The sequence below is a fragment of the Pogona vitticeps genome, chromosome 6 (assembly GCF_051106095.1).
Source record: "Pogona vitticeps strain Pit_001003342236 chromosome 6, PviZW2.1, whole genome shotgun sequence".
Lineage (NCBI taxonomy): Eukaryota > Metazoa > Chordata > Lepidosauria > Squamata > Agamidae > Pogona > Pogona vitticeps.
The window spans coordinates 75,745,386-75,772,512 of record NC_135788.1 but is presented as its reverse complement, the minus strand read 5'-3'; the positions used below and the strand labels follow the sequence as shown (position 1 = coordinate 75,772,512).

Here is a 27,127-nt window from a genome sequence, read left to right as displayed (position 1 = left end):
GAGAACTACATTCCAATACGGATTAAGTTCTTAAGTAGAGACCCCACTGTATGATTTTTCAGGATGCTCATAATATAAGCCTACCCCAAAAATAAGCCCTAGTTAAGTGAAACCCCGCGCTCCACCATTGTGCACCAACCCGAACATGACATGACTGTATTTGAATAAAGGTAGATTGTTGTACATGAAAAAAAAATAAAACATCCCCTGAAAGTAAGCCCCAATGCATTTTTGGAGCAAAAATTAATATAAGACCCTGTCTTATTTTCGGGGAAACAGGGTAGTAATAAACAGCCAAGGAAGATTTTACCTATCTAACAAATTACCATATTTTCCGCTCCATAGAACGCACCCCTCCATAAGACGCACCTCATTTTTAGGTGAGAACAGGAAAAAATATTCTGCCAATTTCGGCCCGCTGGGCCTGTGGGGGTGGAGGTGGGGGGAGCCTCGAAAGGGTCCAAGAGTGCCTTCCAGGACCCTTCAGAGGCTCCCCCTTTCCAAGCCTCAGAAGGGTCCTGGAAGGTCGCATTTTGCCCCCGCTGGCCCCACGGGGTGGGGGGAGCCTCCAAAGGGTCCTGGAAGGCACTCTTGGACCCTTTGGAGGCTCCCCCCACCATCCCCCCGCTGGGCCCTGGGAGCACTATTTTACAATATTCGCTCCATAAGATGCCGACACTCCCCCCCACTTTTGGGGGGGGAAGTGCATCTTATAAAGTGAAAAACATGGTAAAATGTGGGTGAACATCCACATAACAGAGTTTTGTTTTATTAGGCCAAGAAGCATGCTGGTTTGTATACTTAGGATGGCATTTGTAGATAGGTTCCTTCATAAAGCTTGATACCCCAAATGGTGAGAAAGGAAACTCTTACATGTAATATTTGCAATAATAAATTTGAATAAAATTATATGTATTATACACTTGAGATCTTGACTACCCATACACAGTACTGAATTCTCCCCCCCCCCCCCAATATTGTTACATTAGTACTGCACGTAAAAACAGCAGTATCTGTAGGATTCAAAAAATTCTGCATGGGAAAAAATACTTTCACACAGGCAAATAGGCTACCCAGTAATGTTATACTATGTGCCTTCCACATTTACACCAGTGAGACAAACACAGCTGAAATTCCAAAACTCACTTTAAGAAATTTAGAGTTTAAAACAGTAGTGACCTATAAATAGCTTGGAAAAGTAACAGTCCGAGGCCAGAAACAGACGTTAGGGGTAGCCTGTGACTGGAAAGGGACATTTTTAATTAACTGGAGCATTCGAGTATCACAGCGTGAGTTTTTCTCACCTTCAGCATTATGCCGATTAGCTTCTTTTGATTGGTGATTGACATTAAGGATTTATACGTTTCTTTGAGCTCTGCTTTCACAAACACAAAAAGATTATCTCAATCACTTCCATGCAACATTAATGTGCTTTCAGCTTTAATTAGAAGGCTATCTCTAATGTCTACTTCTGGCCTGAGAGGCAACAATGGAAAGAGGACATGATCTGAGAGATGTCTCCTGGGCCCCCTGCAAATATGTCATAATAGCACAGCTATTGGATCATACACAAGTGGTACAAGATTCTAAAATGTACACAGTTTTTGTATAAAACAGCCACTCTGGGTAATAAAATGTTTTGGTAAAGGTTACTGCAATAAATAAGGTTGAGCCACAGGAGCGGAAGCAAAATCTTCAGACAAGACAATGATCAGTCATTTTGCCTACAAAAGAGATAGTGGTTAACAGGGGAACACACACCCCCAAACACACACAACTTGCCTACATTCTCTGTTTCTACAGAAGGGTAGAAAAGCTGGTAATGGAGCAGAGCCAGATGAAGTGGCACACACAAAGGTGTGACATCTAAACTGCTGCTTCCATGACAAGAGTTATTTTTCAATACCACCACAATAAGGAAGATTTGCCAAAACACTCACTGCAGACAAAGCCTAAAACAGTTCATTTCACCCTTTTCTTTGGTGCTTCTTTGAATGAATTGAGCACCCATGCATGTGCTCCAGCAAAGCACTCGAGGCTGAGCTGAATATACTTTAGGATAAAGAATAAAGAAACTGAAGAGTTGGAGTGTTCCTTTATCAAAGGAAAGGCAGTTGCTAGGGAAGATTAAAAACCTCTCCAGGGAACTGTATGCTGTCATCAACTCAGAGCCCTCACAGAAGCTGAGCTTCTTGTTTGCTAAGAAGAGGTTCACTACAATAAAGGCAGCAGGGCACAGGACATCAGCTGACTTAAAACCAGGAGAGATTTTATCAGACAGCTCAGGGTTAGATAAATATGCCACTATGCTTTCCCAGAAAGTTTCCACCAGCCCCAAGAGTTGTCCTTATGCAGCACATTAAAAGCTATTGTTTATTTAAAACAGAGGTAGGCAACTGGTGGCCTCTGGCCTGAACTCATCAAGCCACTAGCCTCATCATAAAAGCCCTCTTCAAGTGATTATTTTGTTTAGATCTATGCAAGAGGATTATTTATCTTTCTCATCATTCTGCTGGGCTAAGAGAACAAAATGGAACATGAGGATGGGAGTGCCCACTCTTAGCTCTGGATCATCTATCACTGCCTTCAGTCCTATGCACTGTTCAGCACATGGGTGTGAACAGACTGACCCAGAAAAATGCAATTTTCAACAACAAAAAGTACATACCCCTGACTTATATATTTACATTTATTTATGTTATATTTATTTATACAGATATTTCCAAAATAACCCAAAATGTAGCCTAAGAGCACTTTTAAAGCAGTTTACAAGGGGCTTGGTGACCCTTGGAGCACCTTCTAATTCTATAGTTGTATGATACTCTATCTAAAATACTCACTGCTTCTGCAATAAAAGCATATTTCAATGTATATACAGTGGTACCTCGCTAGAAAGTTAGCCCCGCATGACACTTTTTTTGCCAGACATTGGCTTTTTGCAATTGCTATAGCAATTCGCAAAACAGTAATTCCTATGGGGGAATTTCGCTGGACAATGTTTGGTCCCTGCTTCGCAAACCGATTTTTGCTAGACGACGATTTTGACAGCTCCCTCCACACTCACAAACAGGTGTTTTCGGGACCTAAGCTTCGCAAGACAGCGATTTAAACAGCTGATGAGCAGTTCGCAAAGCGGCTTTCCTATGGCTGATCTTCGCTAGACAATGATGATTCTTCCCCATTGGAAGGCATTAAACAGGTTTCAATGCATTCCAATGGAGAAATGCTTTTCGCTAGACAATGATTTCGCTAAACAGCGATTTCAGTGGAACTGATTACCATCGTTAGTGAGGCACCACTGTATTTGCTTGTAGTTTTTTTTAACTTGTTTTCCCTTTAAATGACTATGTGCTTAGTATGAAACCTGCTATGTCTGATCAATAAGGCATCATGTTCCATTAATAACACCCCATCCTGACTGAAAAACATTAGCAGTTCTCTATACAGAGAACATTCCCCATTACCATTATAGAGATCCATAACTACACCAAGTTTAAACTAAAGCATTTCTTCCACTCATTTACATTCCTAAAGTGAGCAAGGGATATGGCCTAAAGAAAGCATCTTTACCATCCCTGAACTTGCCACCTTGGCAGTCTTGTCGCCAGTAAACCAAGCCCATGCCGAGAAGCCATCCAATGTGAAGATCCACACTGTTAGCTGGTACCAAGAACTGGAAACATTCATTAGGAACACCAACCCTTTCCCAGCTGCTGCTGAGAAAGAACAGCCACTACCCTGACTAAGACTAGCAGAAGGCTAGGCGATTTGCAGGTGGAAAGTATTCTGTGATGGTTTCAAACAGTCTTCACTCTGTTGTGATTTCAACATGTAATATGTTCAACTGTGTTCTTAATGCAATTTATTGTATTTTTCACTGTTCTGAGTCCCTTTGTTAGGAAAAAGGGGGCATATAAATAACATCAATGATATTTCAGTTGTCACTTGTGATGATGGTGGAGACAGGAGTAAAATTTCCTCTCAAAATTTGTGAAAGTAGGCAACACAAGTTATGGGCAATCCTATAGCCATCGTCCTGCCAAAGCATGTGAGTAGCAGTCATAAGGAGCAGGCATCTCCACTTACCCAACTAATCTCTCCAACCAAGTGTTTTGGTTTTAAGAATGATTGCCATACAGAAGGACATTAAAAGCTCACAACAGTTGCAATGTGTGATACTGACAGCCTTTTGGACCATAGAACATGTTCACCCACATGGATGCCACTACCGAAAACAAGCAGCCACATTCTATACCCACATACAAGTTCCACAGGATTTCAGAAGCTGAAAACGACAAAAATGGCAATTATAGAAATTTACAATGTAACTATTTTGACAGAGCATCCCACACCGCCGCCCCCACGGATTTGCCACGGGCATGGATCAGGACACAAGGCGACCCTTCTAGGACGGGGCAAATGGGAAGCAGGGTGGATTTGCTCTTTCTTTCTTTCTTTCTTTCTTTCTTTCTTTCTTTCTTTCTTTCTTCCTTCCTGAACTCCTGGACTGGGCCCAAAAGTGTGCTGTTGTTGTTGTTCCTCCTGCCGCCGCCGCCGCCATCCGTGCGCTCCATCACCCTCCCTCAGGCAAGAGAGAGCCAGGACCAGCGGAGAGCGGAAGGAAGCTCGCTCGCCAGAGAAATACATCCAACGACAGCCGCCGCCGCCGCCCCCGGCCCTTCGACAGCAGCGGCCCTGGCGAGCGCGTACGGAACACAAGGGCAGCCGGCTGGCCACCAACCCAGTCACAAGACGCCGCGCTCTCCTCCCGGCCGCGGCCGGTGCCTACTCAAAGCAGCGGAGCGGCGACCGGAAGCGTATTTATAGCTTGGCTGGATACGCGCTTGCGTCACGGAGCGCGGCACCGCCAGACGTTCTCGGGCGTGTACGTAATGGGAACGCATAGCGGCCCGCTATTTATAACTATCCCGAGGAGGGGTGGCGCGTACGGTTTGTGGAAAAGCATTTTACATCTTTTTCTCGAGATTTCCGTCTCGCCTTCCCCCTCCCCCGGTGAAATAACCACAGAAGGGAGGTGTGTTGATACGGAAGCTGCGCGCCTAGCCTCCTCCCAAGCAGTTGGCGTCGCTCCCACATGGGTTGCGGAGTCGGTTGCTATGGCTACCACGTCCCTAAGGATGCTTTTTGCAGCGCTATTTGGGGGGGGGGGCACTGCCACTAACAGGGAGCGACGGCCCGTTCCTTTTCCCCCAGCCTGACTTTCCTTATCCGGGGCAACCTTGCGGTTCTGTTTCCTCCCTTCCCTAGCCTGTACCTCCCAGCGGGGTTGTGCGCGTGAAAAGCTCCTCTGCCCCTGACTGGGGGGGGGGGCTTAGCCCGGGAACGAGGGATGCAGGAAGTTGCCTGCGCGATGCCTGGGGTAAGATAACTAAGAAGTGAAGAGCAATAGGGCTACCAGCCCTTCTTGTGGTGACTTTCAGTAAGTTCCTCTTATTTCATAGTTGCAACATAAGCTGTGAAAAGCCAGTCTTCGGGTGTTCCGCGAACCCTTCGCAAAACACATACTGTAAGCCCTGCTACGTAATGTAGCAGCTGCCCTTCTCCATTAATGGGGATAAATGAACATTTTTGTTCATTTTTTAGAAGCACAGGAACTATTTCGAGTGAAAGTGTAACGGCTGTGTAAACCCTGCTATACTTAAACCCTGTAAGCACGATCACGGAAAGTAATTCCTGTGCTGAAAAATGAACAAAAAATTAATTCACCCCCCATTACTAGAAAAAGTCCTACTCCTCCATCTCTAGCCGCCTAGAGTGGTCGAAATGACTAGATAGGCGGGGTATAAATACAATAAATAAATAAAAATAAATAAAATAGATCAATACAGCAGAAGCAGAAAACGTGCAAGTAGCCTACATTGATATGTCACTGCCAAGGTAGCAGATCTTTTCAGATCAAATAGCAATGTTAGGCAAGCTACATATTGCAGCTAATAGCTAACTTTAGAAGAGAAAAAAGTATCATTGCCAAATTTGATATAAAAGGGATTTTTTTTGACTGAGTCAAGCCTAGATTATGATTGAAATACGGTTCTTCTCAGCGTTTACACTGTGAACAATGACATCATCTAGTATTTTATGTGTCTGTGGGGAAAATCCTCAGTGACACAAAGAATGGGAAAGTCTTTTCAAGATAACTCTGGGATGAAAAATCCAGTGAGTTGTCATACTACAAAGAATAAGGGTTTTTACCTTGTAGAAATTAATAATCATATCAGTTAAATTTGTTAAGAGACTAAACTACATACATGTGCAGAATAAAAAACAAAAGTGTTTAAATGATCAACATTCAATTTCCTTTATTATGATCAACAGATCAGATAAATTTAAAATTAGTCACAGAATTATGTAATAATGAGAATTATTAAATGCAAATTAAATATACACTACATATTAACTCTTAAAAATAGAAAATTCATAAGACAATCATTATTTTTATGGTATCATTTCTCATTAGCAAGCTAATGTACATACGTAAGCTGGCTACCTTAATCATTAGAGATGGGCTCTGATCTGCTAGCAGATAACGGTATGTACAAACATTCAATTTCTGTTCCATTTCATTGTATAGTTATATTTTATTGTGGTATTAATGTGAATGTTATCAAAATGGGTTTAAATTGTATTATATAGTAAGAATTTTATGAATTTACAAACTTGAATAAAATAAAAACAGAAAGATCTTTTTAGTTCCCCAAATTTATTATTTGGATGCTTCTTTAATCTAAAACTATTAGTACTAGCTTGCATGTCTTGATTCCTTCATTCCCAACACACATTACAATGCTTTAGAAGAATCCTTTATTAGTAAGAGTAATTTTCTCTCTATCTATCTCTGAATGGTGACAAGTTTCACTTTTCTCATTCTCAAGACGTCTTTCAGCTCCTGCTGGTCTCCATCCCTGCTGTAACAGAGCAGGTATATGGATGTTGGTTGTTGTGGGTTTTTCAGGCTCTTTGGCCGTGTTCTGAAGGTTGTTCTTCCTACCGTTTTGCCAGTCTCTGTGGCCGGCATCTTCAGAGGACAGCACTCTGTCCACTCTGGTCCACAACAACAATTAGATCCCGGCCGTGAAAGCCTTCGCGAATATATGGATGTTCCTTGTTGGCACTAATTAGTTCAAAATCATCTCTCTTTATTTAGAAATGGCAATCACCAGGCTTATAGTGGTGAACTTAAATATATCTCTTCTGGATCCAAAGCCAGTATTCTATTGAGTAGACAATCTCTTCATTGTAGTAATGTGCAATTGCACCATTTGCACAAGAGTTGTTGTTACACAATCAGACAAGTTTTTTTCCGTACATCACCAGAAGTTACTCAGTTGTGCAGCAGCAACAGTCATGCAAGTGATGTAATCCTGTATTACTGTGTCAATATGACTTTCTGCTCAGTGGAAGCTGAACAGAATAATGGCCAAGATATAGTTATGAAGCCCATACACCAGGCATACAGAGCTCTTGGTCCATGGCTGCTTTTTATTGGAGAGAGACTGATTATTGTGGGCATCACATTCCCCAAGGTGGCCAACCTGATTGCCAATAGGCATGGTTGACCCTCAAGCAATGCTAAGCTTTTGACTGATAAAGCACATATTCTCCAGAGACCTGCATTATTACTGTTGTTATTACTGAGAATCATTGTACATCCCCTCTTCCCAGCTTGGAGAGAGCTGCTTTTACTGAGGGCCCATCCAGATAAAACTTCATCTGGATGGCTAAGTTGTTGCTTTGGATTGGTGTTGATTAAAACTATAGTCCCTTTTCTCCACTAATCTGGATTTACTCATACCGAACTTCCATGCCAGTAGTCAGTTCTCTTTCAGTTTAATCCAGATAAAGGGTTTCCACACCAGAACATGTTCTCTCCTTGCCTCCTACCCCACTATTTCCATTAGTGTTGCCTGATTTGATAGTGAAGGTTTCCATTTTGTGAAAAAGGGGGTCTTGATACCTTTGTAACATGGAGAAAAGTCTGCAGAGTTTGAAAGAGATTTTGGAGTCATTAGCACTTTTTTGGTTTTTTTTTTTTTGTACAACAGCATATCATTGTCTCAGGTAGAGGTGGGCACAAACCACAGTTCGGCATGGTGCCTTTACAGGTGTTTTGTGGGTGCCGCATGCTTTCCTTCCCTGCCTTCTCTACACACTGGCCAATTTACCAGCTGCAGCATGCTTGCCTTCTCTGTACAGTTGTCCACTCACTGGCAGAACAGTGGGCTTCCCTGCCCCACCACTTTATCTGAATGGATGACTGTCACACATGCATGCTGCAGGTGGTGAGTGGGCAAGCATGCAGAAGGCAAGGGAGGGAAGCATGCAGTGCCCACAGAACACCTATGCAGGCACTGCACTTAACCGCCAAGGCGCAGTTCATGCCCATCTCTAGTCCCAGGCATGAAGTAGATGGCTAGAAGCAATTTGGGGGTGGGGGGAACTTCCACGTCTCTGTCCATTGTGGCAGCCCTGCTCCATGTTAAATAGAAGATTATTCTAATTGTACATGCCCCCACTTGATCCATATTTGTTTGAGAAGAAGGAATAAATTGGTATAATGAATCTAGAAAAACCTGAATTGCCATTTAAAACAGCAACAATTCCCAAGTGAGGAAAATAACCCTGAAATGGAAGGGAAGGATTGATTGAAGACTCCAAGAACATCATGTGTATCTACTAAACTAATCTGAATAAACTGACCTGAATCCCCTTTTAAACAGGAGCAAATAGAAAATGTGGATAGGATCCCTCAATTTAACAGCATCCATCCTCTCTAGCCAACTGGTGAGTACTTCTGGCTGACCTGAATTACAGCTGTCTGCACTCTCATTCTTGACTACAACTTGACTTGTGTTCTGTCCTGCTAATTTTTCTGGATGAATAACCTCCTTTTCCTAGTTCCCCTCAGGCAAGGCAGGACCACCCAAGTACAGCATTGTTTTCCTTGCACCAAAGATTCAGGATATTTTTTTTGGTAGTATTTGCTTTATTTAGTAGAGGCAAATACTGTACAGTAATATAAGCAAGTATCTGATCATCCTTGTATCAGATTCCTAAACAGTAATTTGTGCAACCCCACTCAATATATACCCCTAAGTCACCTAACCTCCATCCTAGTCTTCTTAGATCATTTGTCAGACACCAGCGTAACAAAGAATGATCAGTTCTCTACTGCATTCTCTGCATATTTGACCACAGTATAAAAGATAGGAACTATATTTCTATATGGCTTCATTTAATACTCATTCCTTTTGCCCACAAATGCTTGGCATACTAAAAGGGCATGGTAAGGATTACCAACAGAAAATTCTCTACATACACTTCACAGTGAATTTTAAAATTGCATCCATATGAAAGCCAGGAGTGGGTGTGAATCAAATTAATACAGGTTTTTACTGTACAATCACCTATTTGTGCAGGAGTTTAACACTAAATAAAGCCAGTTTTTTCTGTTCAGTTACCAGCTGCATATTACAGATGTAGGTTGTACATAGTTCATCCAAGAGTAACTAACACAGCTAAAAGGAGCAAACACCAAAAAGACCCTCTGTTTTGCTTTCACCAGTCATGCCTACAAAGGAAATGATGAACAAAATGCAGGGAGGCTCATATAATGAGGTGCAGTCCTTCATATAGCCTGGACGTAAACTGTTTAAGAGCTTTATAGGTCAAAATTATGCCCAAAGCAGGCTGGCAACATGTCAATTTGTTGTAAAGAGGAGTTTCAGTTTTCCTCGTAAGCAGCTCCAGACAGAAGTTTTCTGCAGCAACTTGGGCTGCTGAAGTTTCAAATGCTTTCCAAAGTTAGCTTCACATAGAGTGTTCCATTAGTCCAAATAATATATAACTAAGGCATGTGCCATTGCGGCCATATCAGCCATCTCCAGAAATATGTACAGCTGGTGCGAGTGAAGTCGTGGCCACTCCTGGGCCATCTAAGCTCAGAGATGAGTCCTAGGAACACATTTAAACTAAATAACTGTGTTTTCATGGGAAGTGTAGCCCTATCTAACTAAGTCACATCCCTATTCCCTGATCTGCCTTTCAGTTGACCAGGAGCATCTGTCTTGTCTGGATTAAGCTTCAGTTTCACCATCATCAATTCTATGGATTGATATCTCTGGTTCAGAGTCAGAAGAGCTTCTTCGTATTTGGAAAAATTGCTAGCAGTCAGGTAGAAGACCAGCATGCTATTTGGTGCAATCTTTGAGTAGCATCTGGCAGTGGACTTGGCTGTGGGCAGGTTCTTGACCTTTAAGACATCAAAGGAAAAAAATGCCCCTCAATCCCCCCTCCTGCAGGAAGTTTTCAGTTTACAAAAATGACACAGCACATCTGTACTGCCCTTTTTTAAAAAAAAATCTGCCTTTGCCCCTCCATGAATGAGCAGAAGCAGCGTTTAAATTGCCAATATCCTGAAGTGGTAGAATATTGACAGTGGCAAATTGACAGTGGAAGAAGCTTTGACAGCTGAAGGCTCATTTTGGTTCATTTCAAGCGATTGCACATGCTTAAAATGAACTAACACCAAAAAAAACCCAGAAGCCCTTGACAGGGACGCAGAAAGATATGGGTAGGAACGCTCTGGGGATAGGCTGATTCCCTCCTCCAATTACGTTGTGTGATCACCAGGAAAAGGAGCAAATCAACCAGTCATAGTGGACCAAACAGTGGGCTAAATGCCCATCTGATCGCACTCACAGATTGGATGTCATCCATGTACTGGTGACACTGAACCCCAAAATTCCAGATAACTTCTCCCAGTTGTTTCATGTGTATGTTAAAGACAAGACAGAACCCTTAGGGACCGCACAGATCAACAGCCTGGAAATTGAACAGCAGTCACCTAAAACCATGTTATGAACTCAGCCCCACCCATCAGAAATACTGAAGAAACTCTAAAATAGTTCCCTAAACTCAGAATCATATGGTCAATGATATTGAAAGCCACAGGGAGTTCCAGAAGAATCAACAGCAAAACACTATCCAATCCAGTTCCCAGAGTATTTGTCTACCAAGGCAACGAAATATTTTTCCATTCCACAATGAGGCCTGAAGCCAGACTGAAATAAATCTAGATAATTTTCTCATCCAGAAATTCAAGAGTGGGACAGATTTTAGCAGAAAAGTAGCTAGGAGATATTTAACCATCCTCTCATTCATTGTGTTTTCATTTGATGACCTCCCAGTCAATTTTCATTCTATAAGATTCCACATACAGTACATGTTTTCAGTCATCAAGAGGTATCAGTAATCTAGGAAGGTGGCAGGGGCAGAAGCAGGGGTACAGAGAGAAACGTAACAGATGTGGAAAGGCTAAAGCAAACAACCCTTCTGTTACTTTATTATAGAAAATCATCCATACTCAGAATTTTTTTTCTGTAAGAATCCCATTGTAGCTAAAAAAATATTTGAGTGCTGCATGGAATTTTGTCCCATCTGTGCTGGACTCCAACCCAAACCATCTCAAAAAGTGTGGTATACTAAATTTTCCCCCTTCTTGGATGCACACTTAAATGTAGTGGTCTGAGTATGTCAGTGAAGCTGAGAACGATGCTGTCAGGACCTCTGGAAACCATAAACAAAGAAATGGAACGTATAGACACTGCAATGCTTAGTGAACTAAAGTAGACAGGAAAGGATATTTTCAGTCAGATAACTACAAAACATTCTACTCTGAAGAAATGGAGTGGCTCTAATACTGAGGCAAGATGTAGCAGTCACGGGTTCTAATGAAAGATATGACCAAATATCAACCAGACTCCATGGAAAACTTATCAACATAACTATTATTCAAATCTATGCTCCAGCTACAGAAGAAGATGAAATTGAAAGCTTTTATGCAAGCATCCAGAAGAAAATGGATCACACACCAAAGCAAGACATGTTTTTAATAATTGGTAACTGGAACACAAAAGTAGGGGGGAAAGTAGAACCAAATGTTGTTGGGAAATTTGGTGTAGTGGTCAGAAAGAAAGCAGGAGCATGACTCATAGTTTTCTGCAAAGACAACAATCTGTTTATTGCAAATACATTCTTCAAGCAACCAAACAGAAGATGAACATGTGGTCAATATAGAAATCAAATAAACTATGTAACTGGAAGCAGGAGGTGGAGGTGCTGTATTCTCTCTGCCAAAACAAGACCAGAAGCAGATTGTGGTATTGATCATGAACTGTTAATATCTAATATCAGAGTAAAAAACATTAAAAGAATCCTAGTATCAAAATATAATTTAAATAACATTCCTGATGAATTTAAAGTCCACATAAAGAACAGATCTGCATTACTAAACTCTGTTTACTATGAACCAAAAGAACTATGGACTCGAAACAGATACATTATTAGGAAATAATGCAAAAAAATATATAATTAAAAGAAAAGAAAGGTCTAGATCAGGGGTGTCCAACCTTTCACCTTCCCTGGGCCACATTATAAGATGAAAATTTGTTTTGGGACGCATGGGGGGGCAGCCCTAGCCTTCCTCCGCAGCCCCGCTCCAAGCTCACTTACTGGCAGCTGCGATCTCAGACAGCAGAGGCTGCCAGCTTCGACTCCGGCAGCTTTATGGGGCCGGGAGGGGGTCCACCTATTGACGGGGATGGTGCAATGCAGTTACGCAGCCCCCCTGTCCCCTCCCACTCCTTCCTTCCTTCCCTCTCTCCCCCTCTACTGTTGTGACATGTCCCAGCCACATTCCGGCCACAAGCACCGGCAGTGTATCTTGAAACTTTGGAATATCTTTAAAAATAAAAAAATTGTACTGGGCCGCATTACGAGCTGACCTGGGCCGCATGCGGCCCTCGGGCCACAGGTTGGACAAGCCTGGTCTAGATGGATAACGGAAGAAAAATTGTAAAAGATAGGTGGGAAGCAGAAGTAAAGCACCTTTAAAACCCAATTAAAAACATGGCTGTTTATTCAGGCCTTCCCTCCAGCCAACTCTTGATTTTTTCTTACTTTTCCTTTTTATTTTTACTGCTGTTCTTGTTTGATTATTATGTATTTGTCTGTTTTATTATTTGATTTTATATTTGGAAGCCGCCTAGAGTGGTCCGGTGGGCCAGATAGGCGGGGTATAAATAAATAAATAAATAAATAAATAAATAAATAAATAAATAAATAAATAAATAAATAAATAAATAAATAAATAAATAAATAAATAAATAAATAAATAAATAAATAAATAAAATGTGACAGAAATAGGTTCAGAATCCTGAATGCAGCTTTTCAGTGGCTGTCACATAGAGACAAAGATAACTGTTATAATAACCTGCACAAAGAATAGGGAAGAGCAACAAAAGGGGTAAAGCAAGAGATCTCTTCCAAAAGATCCAAGATAAATTTAAGCCTTGATTAGGCACGCTGAAAGACCATCTGAACAGGATAAAATAAAGAGAAAGTGGAAACCATATACAGAAGATGTATACAGAAAAGATACAGTAAAACAATAACATTCCTTTGAATAGGCATCCTATGATGAAGAACCTGCAATTCTAAAAAGTGAAATGAAAGCTGCTTTAAAAGCATGGGAAAAAAATAAACCAACAGGAATGGATGAAATACCGATTGAATTATTTTGAGCCATAGAAACTGAAATTATCAAAATCCTGACAAGAAGATGGCAACAAATATGGAAAACACAGCAATGGCCCACAGACTGGAAACGTTCAATATACATTCCATTTCTCAAGAAAGGGAATCCCAAGAAGTGCAGTAATTATAGGACCATCGCTGTAATTCCCCATGTAAGCAAAGTGATGTTCAAAGTGTTTCAACAAAGACTTTTGTCTTATGTGTAGCAAGAAATCCCTGATGGGCAAGCTGAATTCAGAAAAGGAAGAGGCACTCGATATCACATTCCAAGTACTGTATCTGTTAGCTACTGTAGCACATCAAAGAATCTCAAAAGAATTTAAGTCTATGCTTTATAGACTACAGTAAAGCCATTGACTTTGATCATGAGAACCTATAGGTTATTCTGAAAAAAACTGATGTGCCTCAGCACTTGATTGTCCTGATGTGTAACTTGTATTATGGGCAAGAACCTGCTGTTGGGACAGAATATGGAGAAACAGAATGGTTTTCTATATGCAAAGGTGTCAGACAAGGGTGATTTTATCCCCTTGTTTTTTCAATCTGTACACAGAACATATACGAAAAGCCAAACTAGACTCAGATGAAGGAGGAGTGAAAATTGGTAGAAGAAACATCAATCATTTAAGATATGTAGATTATACCATCCTACTGACAGAAAGTAGCAGTGACTTGAAATAACATTTAGTGAGAGTAAAAGAATGTGCCAAATGTGCAGTTGAATATTAAGACAAAAATCATGACTAGAGATGGGCATAAACCAGTGGCTCAGCGGTTTCTGCCAGTTTGGCCGATGGCATATTGCATTTTGGAACTAAATAATGAAGGGGGAGTCATGTCACCTATTTCAGAAGTTCTTCACTACTCCTAGGGAGTACCAGTAGTGGCAGTTCACCTATTTTATCAGGGAAATTCCTTTGGCTATGCAGCTTGGGAGGACTGGAGATCATAAAAACAGCCATGAGGATGCACTTTGCTTTAGGGATTTACCTTACTTTTGTTACTTTAATATATGGTTTTTAGCATTTAATTTGTGGCAGGGCTCAGCATCTATTTTCAGTATCAAAACTCAATTCTGCAAAGAAATAAGAAAATGACATTCTAAGCTCATTCTAGCTAAGCAAATGAGAGCCAGTGTATGGTGTTGGATTAGGACCCAAGGGATCTGGTTTCAAAATTTCATTGGTAATGGAAACTCAGTGGGTGGTAGCAGTGGTAAACAACTCTTAGACATTTAACTAACTTTGAAATCCCCAACAGAGTCACCATATGTTACAAGTGACTTGAGAGCATATGACAGAAACACAAGGAAGCACAGTTCGTTCCCTCATCATTAACTACAATCTTCACTCATTAACGGAACACCTTCTGCAGACAAGACCTGTAGAGGGCAAGACCTGGTCTTTATTTTCTTTTTTTCTAGAACATAGACACTGCAACATTTAATTCACCAATGAGTGAATTGTTTTAGCATTGACACATCAATTTCAGTTGAAGATTGCTTTCCAGGGAGGAGAACTTGCATCACGTCCATATCAAGAACTAAAGCATCTCAATCCTCTTTCTTTTATGTGAACTTTGAAATGAACACATTTTGTTATTGTTGGGGTTACTTCCTAGACCCACTAAATTAGTAATGTACACCACAATAATTCCTGAACATAAAAAGGTAACTAGGATTAAGATAGGTTGTAGAAGCTATCAGAGAGATTGCAAGTAAATAATAACTTAATTTAAATAAAAACAGAGACTTGGTCATCAGAGCCAGCATTATTAATTTGAGGTGGGGTGTTAGGTTGTTGTAATAAAAGAATATTTCAATGTAGTTTTTCTTCAATATAGATGCAAGCTGCTTTAAAATGATGGCATACCATACTCAATAGATACTTCATAATAAATTACCACTGTTATTGATGTTGTTCAAACTTGAGTTTTGCGGTAGTTTGAAGGGCTGTTATGATTGGAAGAGTTTTTGAAGGGTAGCAGGTGTCAGCTGTCTGCTGTTCTCTACATCAACTGAACACTGATTTATCTTTCAGGAGTCCTGTCTATTTTAGTAGGACAAAGACTGCTTGTTTAATAAAATATTTTTAAAATCCAGCAGCTCTATGAGACTCCTGTTTTTTCTAAATTTTACTAAAATGAATCACACAACATAAACCTAATACCACACAGAAAAATAAACAGAAAACACAATAAAATACAATTACATATCACACAGTGCCACCTTCACCTTCAGGACCAGCATTAAGCTTCATTCAATCCATTTCCCCTCCAAAAATACATAGTTTCTTCCCTTGGTGTATACCCCTTCCCTCTCCGAAATACATATTCCAAAAATACATTCCATATTTTCTTAAAATCATTATTTTTTTTATTGGCCTCTTCTTATTTTCATATCACATGTCAGTTTGTCATTAATTGCCATGTCCCATAATTCTCTATACCATTCCTCTAGGCTGAATTGATTATCATTTCTTCAGTTTCTTGCAAAAATCAATCTTGCAGCCATAATCATTATTACTATTAAATCCTTATTTTCTTTCAACAATTGATCCTTATTGACAAAATTCAATAATGCAGTTAATGGGGACATTTGAATATTTAGTCCTATTATTTCACTTATTTCTTTAAAAACTGAATTCCATGCTTGCTTTCTTCACATAACCACCACATATGTATATACGTCACCTTCTCTGTTTTCACTTCCAACATAATGATACACTTTTATCTATTATATTCATTTTTACCCGCATTAAATATCACCTGCATATTACTTTATAACAATTTTCTTTTTATCCTTACAGACATGTTCTTCATAATTCTTTGATCGCATATTTTATCCCATTCTTCACCTATTGCCTCTTTATCTAAATCACATTGCCATTGCATTTTTAATCCTTGTGTACCCTGTTCAGGCTCCTGTTCTGAATTGTTTCACATGTAAATCACTTCTCCACTACTTCTGTTCCCTAATAATTGTTGTGTTCTGGGCTGGAGAAAAAATAAATTATCAAACCAATGCACCCTATAGTTATCAAAGGATAGGGGAAGAAGGTGCTTGACTCCCCCTTGGAATCCTACATTTATTTATTTAAATTTACACAGGTAGATGCACATTCAGTTAGTGAGCAAGAGGTGTAGTGTGAACTTTTAAAACCACTTCTGCTGATGGTTCAGCCAACACATTTGGATATATTGCAGTGTTCTGGAATTCTGCTGTAAGCAGCAATTCAGATGAACTCTTATTCTAATCCAATCGTGCTGCTTTTGCAAATATAATGTTTGGACACCCTTGAAATGGAAGTATAATATGAGCTTGGTAGGATATGTCTCCATAAACACTATTTTAGTTTTGGTATGCCTTTTATCACAACAGGCTTGCTTGCAATAGCCTATATGTTTTCTTTTCAGTAGTATATTCTCCCCCTTTTTTGCAGGATGCAAGGGATGAGGCAGAATGTGCAGACAATGTTCTGTTCTTTTGTTTTCTAAGCAAGTATCCTATTTCAACAGTGTTTAACCAACAAATTAATCACAACAGTGACTGACACACACTTTGGAGAAGAAACTTCCTAACTCCTTGTAAAACCATCATTTGGTTTCCTAAGTTAAAAGTAATTGGTGATCAATTTAAAAACAGAAATCAAGTTTAGCGCAACAGACTGGACAGTACTGAGTCTGCACACTCACAAACTGGATTAATTCAGTACCCATTTGCTGATGAAAAGACATGGCAATCCTCAAAGTTTAAGCTTGCAAATTTTTGTAATTTTAGAATTGTTCTTTTAAAAATTGCCCTGATATACATTTTAGAATTTTAGAGGGTAGCTGTATTATAGTTTATCAATTTAGCCCTCTGTTGGGATGGTCTAGTTTCATCTAATTACCAGCAACTACTTTAATTACACCTAATTGTAAACCAGCCCGACCCTTTCCCACTGCAATCTGTATCTTTTTACATCACTGGCAGGAACTACTGCTTTTGCAGAATGGAAAGAATCACTCCATTTCATTTTGGTTTCCAGCATGTGTAATTACCAGTATCGAACAAAGCAAAGCAGCACTGGTGGGTGTTTCTTAGGGGTGACATTGATGTATGCAGCTTCTTCAGCAGTGTGCAACACAAACATTCTCTCATCTTCTGATCTTTTCTCCCCCTCTTTTGCAATCCAGAGCTATTACTTGTGTTATAGATTATAGTAAGACTACATCAAGTGCTCAAATAATTCAGCTCTATGCCACTTGTCAAAACTTTTAAAAAAATAAAATTCCAGCTTTTCTCCTTACTGACTTCAGCATCCTCTTTCTCCTTCCTTCTACATCCCTCCCTCAGTCTTTCTCCTTTTCTCTGCACCTCCTGGGGAATCTCCTGTCAGATGAACAGTAGTGCTGCTTGCTCCCCTGCAATGTTCAGAACTCCCATGCTGCTTCTTTGGGCATGCTCTTGTGGTTCTTTGGAGGAAGGTAAGGAACCACCTGCCCCTGTTCTTATCTCTCTCACCCCATCCCAGAAGGAAGTTGGGGAAAACAGAGCAGGAAGAAAACACAGCTTTCTTATTGGGAGAGAAAGTGTGAGAAAGGATTTGAAGCCAGGAACACGGTAGAGAGAGAGAAAGGAAAGGACATGGAGGTGAAGGAAGGAATGGATTAAATAGGGTCAACTTAAGTTTCTTATCCCAAATCCACCTAGCATTTGCATGTGAATGCAATCTATCTAAATCTATCTAAATACTGTACCACACCTTAAAGCGGCCTTATTTCACCTGATCCATCCTGGGATACTTTGACTGTCTAGTCACACCCATCATGTCTTTCATGTCTGGCCCAGAAAGCAGGGCCTAGAAGTAGACAGTAACCTGACAGAATAATCTCCCCTCCCCTAATAATTTGTTAACCAGGTCCAAGGCCATTACGTGAAATGAAGGGAACCAAAAAGTAATTGAAGGGATCAGTTGCAGGTGGAGAGAGATTCCTTGCACTCAATCTAGGAAACAAAAAGATCAACACATTTCTGATTTCTCAGAGACCAGCTCTACCTATCTTGGTAAACTTGGTGCCTGGGCTACCAGACTTACTCAGCCTGTTCTCTAACACTGTCAGGGCTTTCTCGATACAAAAATGTGCAGTTCAAAATTAAATGAATGCAAAAGTTATTTTACAGTTGTTACAAATGGCATAAATCCTCTCCAATGTTTGGTGACCTCCAAAATGTCCTGTCCTCAACAGTCCTGTTCAGCTCTTGTAAACTTAAGGCTGTGGTTTCCTTTATGAAATCAAGCTGTTTCATTTTCAGTCTTCCTCCTTTTCTGTTGCCTTCAACTTTTCCATTATTGTCTTTTCGAGTGAGTCTTGTATTCTCATGATGGTCCCAAAGTATGACTGCTTTAATTTCATCATTTTAGCTTCCAGAAAAATTCAGGCTTGATTTGATCTAGAACCTACTTGTTTGTCCTTCTGATGGTCTCTGTCTGCAAAGCTCTTCTTCAGCAACCTCTTTTAAATGAACCATTTTTTTCTGAAGAATTCTTTTTATTTGTCTGAAGTAGTGGACTTATCTACAAAAGCTCACATTAAAATATAGTAGTTAGTCCTAAAGGTGCCGCAACATTTTTATCTTTAATTTTGATTTTGGTTTTGCTGGACAATTTTAGTTTGGGAACATGTGGTCCAGATAGTATGGTAACTTTGAGGCAAAGATCAGAGTTGAGAATTTTAGGAATGTAGACTGTTCATTTATATATATAATGATTATAGTAACATTCCTAAAATTCTCAATTCTGATCTTTGTCTCAAAGTTGCCATACTATCTGGACCACAGGTTCCAAAACTGGATGTCTAGACCCCCAAGAATATTGTGAAGTGTTTTATGGTATGTTGTTAGTTTTTAGTTGCAATTATTCTTATATTTATTAAGTATGGTATATATACACAAGGCTATTTTATTTCATTAACAACTGTAAACATCACAGATACATTTAGTCCGAACCAGAATTGCAGGCAACCTAAAGTCTCTAACACAGGGGTCTCAAACTCAATTTACCTGGGGGCTGCTGGAGGCAGAGTCTGGATGAGGCTGGGCCGCATCAGATTTTCCGCCAAGTGGAGCAAGAGCCCGAGGAAGCCGCCCAGGAGTTTCCTTAGCCGGGCTGGGGCTCCAAGGAGGAGGAGGAAGAGGGGCACGCAGGCCCTCATAGCCGGCCATGCCCCCCTCCGGCTCCATGTTCACTACCACCACCAGCAGCAGCAGCAGGACAAAGAAGAGAAGGGAGGGAGCGCTGGTGACCGCCTAGTGGGGGGGAGGAGGGCACAACATAAAATTTAAAAAAAAACCTCACAGCCTTGCCAAAGGAGAAAAGCCCCCACCGGTACCTGCGAAATTAAACAGAATGGGGCGGGGGGCCCACAGGTGCATGTGCACACACAAACACACACACACGGAGGTCCAGCAACCTTCCTCTGAGGACCCCCCTCAAAAAAAGGCACACTCAGCAGCAGCTATTCCCACCACGACAGGAGCAAACTTTGTGACGCAAGCCCAGGCAGCCTCCAGAGCCGAGGCAGCTGAAGCAGGATGAAGAAGAGGAGGAGGAAGCACTGCCGGGTGCTGAGGCGGCCACTGGTCAGGCTGGCGCTGGGGGTGCCGAGAGAGAAAGAGCGCCAGAGAGCCGCTTTCCTGGAAGAGGTGGCAGCGGCTGTTGGCGGCTTGAAGGCGCACTTTGAGGACAGGCCGGGCGCGAGCTCTGCTTGGCAGCGGCTCAGGTGCTCAGGGAAAAGGGCTGGCAGTGCACCTCGCTCACCAGCTCTCCCCCAAGACAGCCCCTCTTGCACCCTCCATACGGAACTGCAGCCTGCCAGCTGGCAGACAGTTGGACTGGCTGGCAGACTGCAGTTCCAGATGGAGGGTGCAAGAGGCGCTGTCTTGGGGGAGAGCCGGCAAGTGAGGTGAGGTGTTTTTTTTATTCCTGACAACAGAGGACATGTGGGCGCTTCGGGGGGCAGGCAAGGCGGGGGCCGCAAACTATCATCCAGCGGGCCACAAATGGCCCCTGGGCCGCATGTTTGAGACCCCTGCTCTAATATCCCATTCTTGGGCAAGGTGCTAGAGTGGGTTGTGCCTTTTCAGTTCCAGGGATTCCTGGATTAGACATATTATCTAGATTAGAGATGGGAGTATTTGTATACGAATGTGAATATCCCTGCACAGGTAGTGATAACGAGGGTCTAGCCCATGGGGCTGGACGGTCCACTCACCGATTCGCCGCTGCTGCAGACGCCACAATTCTTCCAATGGCTCTGCAGATCACGATCTGCAAGCCACTCTTCAACCTTGCAGCAAGGTTTGTCTTCCCACCTCCTGCCAGGAGTGGCTAGCCGATCGTGATTCGTGAAGACATTGGAAGAATCATGGCATATCAGTGAGTGGACCATCCAGTCCCATGGGGCTGGACCCTTGTTATCACCACCTGTGCAGGGATATTCAAATTCATTTATGAATACGAACACCCCCATCTCTAATCTAGATCCATTTCAATCTGCCTTCAGGCCTGGTTATGGGGCAGAGACTGCTTTGGTCACGTTTGTGGATGACCTATGCCAGGAACTGGACTGGAGAAGTATCTCCCTGTAGGTTCTGCTGGACCTCTCAACACCTTTCAATACCACCGACTATGGTATCCTTCTGGGCTGTCTCTCCGGGATGGAACCTGGTCCTTCCTGGGAGAACTCAGAGGGTGGTGCTGGGGGACTCCTGTTCAACACCCTGGCCATCAGCCTGTGATGTCCATCAGGGTTGTGTTTTGTCCCCCAATATGAAATCACTGTGAGAGATTGACTGGAATTTTGTGGTTCAGTGTTACCAGTACACTGATGAAACCCAACTCTCTCTCTCCTTTCCATCTAAATCCAAGGAAGCTGTCCCAGTTCTAAATCAGCGTCTGGTGTTAGTAATGGACTAGATGAGAGTGAATAAACTGAAACTTTATCCAGACAAGACAGAGGGGCTCCTGGTCAGTCAAAAACCAGATCAAGGAATAAGACTGCAGCCTGTGCTGGATGGGTTACACTCCCTCTGAAAACACAGGCACACAGTTTGGGGATTGTGACGTGTGCCATGACGTCACCTGCCTGTCTTGGCTAAGGCTGGAGTTTCCTGGCCTATGGCAGGGCAGGAGGTGGGTCTTAAAGGGGTGGAGTTTGTGTATATAAGGGGGGTGTGCAAAGAGGGAAAAGGTTGTTGTTGGGGAATTAGAGAGTTGGAGAGTGAGAGGGTTAGATATAGGTTAGGTAATTGGGTAACTGTGTGTTAAGTAACCAAGAACTGTGCAGGGTTAAGGTCTGATAAATATAGTATGACAAGTGATTCTTTTTCTCAGTAATTTACATTTTATTTCTGTATTCAATAAATCATCCTTTTTGTTTTTAAATCCATACTAAGTCTGAAGTGTCAGGTTTATGTGTGGTTGGTGGCAGCGAAGTACTGTGTGTGTGTGTGAAGGATCGTGACCTGTCATCTCTTGTGGTGACGTAGGAGGAGGTGGCAGTCGCGACAAAACTGGTGCCAGCGGGTGGGATACGAGTTGTCCAGTTGCCCAGTTGTCCAGAAAAGCCTTGGCTAGTGTGACCAGAGCAAAAGGATTTCAGTTAGGTGCACCTGAAGTGGGGTGTGGGTAACTCTCTAGGATTTGTCTCCAGGGGGGAGCAGATCTAGTAGAGAGGCACCTAAACTTCAGAGTGAGGGAACTGACTTATGAGCTCTAGTAGGTCCATTTGGTGAGGGAGATTGACCCAAAGTAGGAGGCTGTTGTGACTTGGTCTGAGAGTCCAGAGTTGGGAGAACTCGGAAGGGACAGACAGACCAAGGGCAGCAAAGATTTGGGATCTCTTTAGTGAACTAAAGAACCTGAGAGAGGGTGAAGCTGTGGTGGATTTTGAAGTAGAGCCAAGGGCAGAAAATTAAAGTAGCTCTAAATCTGGCAAGAGGCCCAGTGAAGGGGCAGAAGCCATTAGAGACTACAGTAACAAGCCTAGCCATATCTGTTTGTATACCCTGTTGAAGAGTGTCAGACCTTAGCACAGGAAAGGAAAAAGTGACGTTTTAAACAGGCTTGAAAATAGAAAAGAGCCTTCTGTGTGATTAAAATGCCTCTCACGCGCAGTCAAATGGCAGAAGTGAGTGAACAAAGAGACCAAGCAATGTCAGACTGGTCTGGGGATGAGTCAAATGGTGAGGGAAGAGTTGCCTCAGTGCAGGGAGAAGCTAATGGTGAACAGTTATCAGAACTGAGGAGAATTCAGTTAGCCCAGGCACATGAAGTTCAAATGAGGCAGTTAGAAATAGAAAAAGAGGAAAGAGAGAGACAAAGACAATTTGAACTGGAGAGGGAGCGTATGGCTTTTGAACTTAGGAAATTGGAAATACTGAACCAAAACAACAACAACAACAGAGATTCTGGTACTGAACCAAGCCAGTTATCAAAATCAGATTTGAAGAAATTTCCTACATATAAACAGGGGGATTGTCCTGAAAACTTCCTTAAAATCTTTGAACGAAGTTGTGCTGATTTTTCTGTGAGGGAAACAGAGAAGATGATAATTCTGAGGTCTCTCCTGAGTGGAAAAATGGCTGATGTGTATGCTGATATGCCAGTTGAGCTCAGTAAAGATTATTCAGAGTTCAAAAAAATGGTTTACAATCGATTTGGCATTAATTCAGAACATCTTAGGCTGAAGTTCAGAAAACTTACTAAAAGATCAGATGAATCTTATACCCAACTTGGTTTTAACTTAGAAAAGTGTTTAGATCGGTGGCTTGAACAGGAGAATGTAAAAACTTTTCAGGAATTGAAAAATGTTGTGGGCCTGGAGCAGTTTTATTCCTTACTCCATGGGGAACTTAAATTTTTAGTTCAAGAACGGAAACCAACTGACGTTAGAAACGCTGCTCAAATAGCTGATTTTATTTCTCAAATAAGGGGTCCTAGTTGTTATGAGGGGAGAGGTGTGAGGAAAACATGGGACCCAAAGTTCTCTAAGGAACAAGCACAGAGACAGACTAAAGTAGGCGGCCATTTTAGTGAAAAGCCCTCAGAACAGGGCCAGCACAGTAAACAAGTTTTGGAGGGAAAAGAGAAACTTGAAAGACTTGATGGGAAAAGCTCATGGGGGGAGAGAATCTGCTTCATTTGCAAAAAGAAAGGCCACATTGCTGCACAATGTTTTAATACAAGGCAAAATAAAGAAATTCCACCTCAGAAAGTTAATGTAAAAGAAGCAAAGGCTGTATTTTGTGTTCAGAATAAACCTCAAGCTTCTTCTAGTGAAAGTTCTGTTACCATGGAAACCCAGGCAGAGGCAGTTAGGAGCTCTGAATTGGATACATTGAAGGAGCTACCTCTCGCTGAAGTTGTCCACTGTTATTACATACAGACCAATTGTGCTTTATTGGAATCTGCTGGGGACAGGATAAAAGTCTTTGAAAATGACTATACTGCTTTGAGAGACACCTGTTCTCAAATTTCCATTTGCCACTCAGACATAGTACCACAAAGTTGTATGATTGCTGACCAGACTCTATCTGTGAAAGGGATTGGGTCAGAACTAGTTTCACTACCTGTAGCTGATTTGAAAATTGAATATCAAGGTTGGAAGGGATTTTGGAGAGTGGGGGTGTCTTCTGAGATTCCTACCCCTTTTCTTATTGGTAATGACTTAACAAAGCATGTCAAGAGTGCCCTGGTGGTAACACGTGCACAATCAGTACAAAGTGAAGCCAGTAATGAGACTGACTCTCAAGAGCCAGAGAAATTTGTACCACAACCTGAGGCATTCTCAGTTGAAATACCTCAGAAAAGCCTCTTTGTCAAGGAACAAACAGCAGACCCCACCTTAAAAGACTGTTTTGGAAAGGTGACTGATAAAGATTTATCACCTGAGTGCCCTGAACGTTTTATTATTAAGGGTGGTTTACTGTATAGGGAAAAACTGAATAATATTTCAAAAGGGGGGCCTGAAGTTAAGAGACAGTTGGTGGTGCCTGAGAAATATCGCCCTATGATTCTGGAAAAGGGACATGCAGACATTTTCTCAGCTCATATGGGGATCAACAAGACCAAACAAAGAATAGCCCAAAACTTTTACTGGCCTGATATGGGTAAACATATTAAGAGTTTCTGTCAAAGATGCCTTATTTGTCAGAGTCAGGGCTCTAACTGTGATAAAACTAGAGCAAAGCTATGCCCATTACCAGTGATTTCAACTCCTTTTACACATCTAGGGGTGGATATCATAGGTCCAATGCCCAATGCCACTAAGCAGGGGAACAGATTTATTTTAACTATAGTAGACCATGCCACGAGATATCCAGAAGCGATCCCATTACGTAATATAGAGACCCAGACTGTAGCAGAAGCCTTAGTGAATTACATGAGTAGGATGGGTTTTCCTTCTGAGATAATCACAAATTTAGGAACCTCTCATACATCCAAACTTATGAAAAGGTTAGGCAGGGGGGTCGTTCACATCAATGCCCTGAAGCCTTATTACAGAGAGACCAACCATGTGCAGTTTGCAATAAAAGCGGTTGATAAGGAGGAACATGGGTTGCCCTTCGGGGAAGGGAGGGGCCCACAAAAGTTCAATCCACAAGAGGTGCAGATCAGCCCTGCTCTATCCAGAGAACAGCAGAATAGTTGTAGAACGCTGGTTACAAAACCTCAAGAAGTGTTCTCAAACAAACCTGGTGTTGACAAGGGAGTGCTACCCAGGACTGACACAGGGAATGCTTCTCAGTCTGTAACACCATATAGAGTAACAGGTTATTACTTTGACAATATTCGCAAAGAGCTAGACGAAATGCTGAACGATCAAATTATTGTACACTCATCTAGCGCTTGGTTAGCCCCTGTAGTTTTGGTGGACAAACCGGATGGCAGTGTCAGGTTCTGTGTGTACTACAGCAAGTTATATTCAGTAACTGAACCTGATGCTTATCCTATGCCTAGGCTTGATGACTTAAGTGAGACGATTGGAGGTTGCAGAGTCATATCCTTTTTAGGTCTAACCAAAGAGTGTTGGCAAGGAAGAAGTGATCCTAAGGACCAAGAGAAAGTCGCATATTGTAGTCCATTTGGCCTGTTTGAATTTCGAGTCCTTAGCTTTGGCTTGCGAAATTCACCAGCAACATTTCAAAGGCTCATGGACAGTGGTGGGATTCAGCAGGCCAACAAACGGTTCTGCAGAATCAATAATACATTAGCTACCGGTTCTGTAGAACTGGTGCAAACCTGCTGAATCCCACCACTGGCCAGGATCAGTGGTGGGATTCAGCAGACCAACAAAAGGTTCTGCAGAACCAATAATACATTAGCTACCGGTTCTGTAGAACTGGTGCGAACCTGCTGAATCCCACCACTGCTCATGGACCATACTCTGAAAGGGCTTAGTGACTTCACAGTAGCTTATATCGATGACATAGGGGTCTTTAGCAACACCTGGCAAGATCACCTACATCATCTAGAGTTAGTGCTACAAAGATTGAAAGATGCTGGCTTAACCGTTAAAGCTAGTAAGTGTCAGCTAGGTAACTCAGAGATGAAGTACCTAGGTCACATAGTGGGAGGAGGCCTAATCAAACCTTTAGAGGCCAAGGTAGAAGCAATCCTGAATTGGCCCAGACCTACCACTAAAAAGAAAGTGAGGTCCTTTCTAGGTCTGGCAGGGTATTACAGAAAGTTTATACCCGGTTTCAGTGAGATTGCTGCACCTTTATCAGACCTGACAAAGAAGCAGAGCAGCAACAGCGTTTCCTGGTCGGAAAAGTGCGAGATGGCGTTTGGACGGCTGAAGGATACTCTAACCAACCATCCAGTGCTGCATGCTCCTGACTTCAACAGAGAGTTCATCATCTACACAGATGCGTCTAATGCCGGTGTGGGAGCGGTACTGTGCCAACAGGATGACAGCGGAGACCAACATCCAGTGGCGTACCTGAGCAAGAAGTTGCTTCCCAGGGAGAAGAATCTTTCTACCATCGAGAAAGAGTGTTTGGCGATCATCTTTGTGATCCGGAAGCTGAAGGCTTACGTCTGGGGTCGACATTTTACCTTGTGCACTGATCACTCACCTCTATCGTGGTTGCGGACTATGAAATCACAGAACAGTAAACTGATGAGGTGGGCGCTTCTTTTGCAGGACTATGATTTCGAGGTTAAGGTGGTCAGAGGGACTATAAACTGTGTGGCTGACGCCTTATCCAGAAGACCGGAAGACAACATCTGAAGGACTTATGGACTCTGTGTATGGTATATGGCAATGTAAAATGTTTGGAAAGTTATGTATTGTGTTATGATAAATGTTTTGCATTGCATGTTTTTATTTACCTGTATGGAGGAAGTGTAAGTATATTTGTAGTTGTGTTAAACTGTGTTGATAAATGTAATGATTGATGTTTGTTGCAGTTGTTTTGGGGGAAAAGCACCTTAGCTTTCCCCCACAAAACAACTTATTAAAGGGG

At 41.9% G+C, this 27,127-nt stretch overlaps 1 long non-coding RNA gene across 1 annotated transcript; it reads left to right on the top strand.

The window, feature by feature from the left end:
- Positions 1–641: 641 nt before the first annotated feature.
- Positions 642–18,586, top strand: LOC144583779 (uncharacterized). The gene is made up of 2 exons (XR_013537716.1): positions 642–8,802; positions 14,875–18,586. It is a non-coding gene; the product is annotated as an uncharacterized LOC144583779 (long non-coding RNA).
- Positions 18,587–27,127: the final 8,541 nt, after the last annotated feature.